This window comes from Mirounga angustirostris, unplaced genomic scaffold, assembly GCF_029215605.1.
Source record: "Mirounga angustirostris isolate CCGP_5_RB_7025 unplaced genomic scaffold, mMirAng1.0.hap1 SCAF_2, whole genome shotgun sequence".
NCBI lineage: Eukaryota > Metazoa > Chordata > Mammalia > Carnivora > Phocidae > Mirounga > Mirounga angustirostris.
The window spans coordinates 96394328-96396250 of NW_026991710.1; the positions used below are offsets into that span (position 1 = coordinate 96394328).

The 1923-nt window shown below is 31.9% G+C and overlaps 1 non-coding gene across 1 annotated transcript; it reads left to right on the top strand.

Annotated features, from left to right (window-relative positions):
- The first annotated feature begins 602 nt into the window (after nucleotides 1-602).
- Nucleotides 603-742, top strand: LOC123849028 (U4 spliceosomal RNA). Its single transcript, XR_006791895.1, has one exon. It is a non-coding gene; the product is annotated as a U4 spliceosomal RNA (small nuclear RNA).
- The last annotated feature ends 1181 nt before the right edge of the window (nucleotides 743-1923 follow it).

The following is a 1923-nucleotide window of genomic DNA, read 5'->3' on the forward strand; positions in this document are numbered from 1 at the left end:
TGATGAAGTCCCATAGTTCATTTTTGCTTTTTTTTTTCCTTGTCTCAGGAGACCTATCTAGAGATTGCTACAGGCAATATCAAAGAGGTTACTGCCTGTATTGTCTTCTAGAATGTTTATGGTTTTAAGTCTCACATTTAAGTCTTTAATCCATTTTGAATTTATTTTTGTCTGTGGTATAAGAAAGTGGTTCAGTTTCTTTTCCATGTTGCTGTCCAGTTTTCTCAACACCATGTGTTGAAGAGACCATCTTTTTTCCCAATGAATATAAAAAAATAAAGCTATTAATCACAAGGAAAATTCTTTTAAAAAGTATCAATGTTAATGTAATATATATCAATATATACACAAAATGATAATCGGAAGGAAAAATCATGATTCTAACATGTATCTAAGATCTTACTTATTTAGATTATAATCAAAATATTAAAAACACACATACATCCATATAATCCAAATATTAAAAACACACGTAAAATAAGTCAAGGCTTTGTACACAGAACAGAATTAGGTTATTTTTTATAAAGCAGTTTGGGGTTTATTGAGATGGCATGACACTGTTTTACTGTAAAGATGAGTTTTGATTAAAAATGTACTGATGAAGCTTTGCACAGTAGTAGTATCGTAGCCAATGAGGTTTATCCGAGGCATGATTATTGCTAATTGAACACTTTTCCTAAAAACGTACTGATGAAATAATAGGAAGAGACAATATTGTGAATTTATTAATTTTTTCTCAAAACGGCAGTCTTCCCCATGCTGCCAAATAAGATCTGAGAAAAAAGGAGCTCAGATAACTAAACTACATCACTAGAGAGAGTTTTGAACCATGTGTGTCATATGCTATCTTTAAGTGACAACATGAATAATAAGTACACCTCAAATACAGCTAGCAGGAGAAAGCATTTTCATGTATGTAGTAACCATAAAAACCCAGAAAGTATGGTGCATGGGTTCATCTCAATTTGGATACTACCATAAAGATAAATGCAGTTGATTTTCTGGAAATTAAAAGTATATCATTCACACATATAGTTAAATGAGAAATATTTGGTAAGAAATATGTGTGGTCCTGATGTAGCAATCAAAGTGATTAATCTGCATCAACCAAAATAATGTGAGGGAGGGTTTACTTCAAGTATTTAATATTTTCAGTGTGTTTTCTAACTTGTTTCTCAAGGGTCACTGTTTTTCTTTTATACTAATGTATATACATATTTCAAGAATATTCTGATCTAAGTGCCAGACCAGGAGATTTGCTTGTAGGAATAATTTCTCTTTTGATAAACTAGATAGGATTGCGTCTAGGAGGAGATTGAGGAGCAACTGAATAAAAATGGAAGAGCAAATACGGGTTGTCTGGTTTGCAGAAAAAGGAACTTCCCTTGTAGTGGATCAGGGAGCAGAGTTTATAACAAAACAGATACATGTACCAAAAAACTTGATTTAATTTTGTGTATGAGGTAACTTAAGGACCCATTTATTTTCTAGTTATGTATCGGTGCCAATACCTTCTTTCAAATAACTTATTCATGGTCTCTGTATTAAACCAACATCTTTATAATAGTTGAATTCTCTTCTATCTGCTTGATTTCCGATATGTATCCTGTGATCTATTTTTTTGTCGTCCTTAGGGCATGTGATCACACAGATTTTATCATATATTCTGCTAGCTGGTAAGGCAAGATTCCTAACCTAATCTTAGTTTTAGTTCACTTTATAATCAGATTTTTAAAGAAGTTTTCAATTCCAGTTAGTTAACGCACATTGTAATACTAGTTTCAGGTGTGCAGTATAGTGATTCAATACTTCTACCCAACACCCAGTGGTCATCACAAGCGTACTCCATATTTTAAGATTTTTTTTCTAAGACTGAGAGACAAAATTTTAATTAGAATCAATGGATTTATATCACTTGAAAGA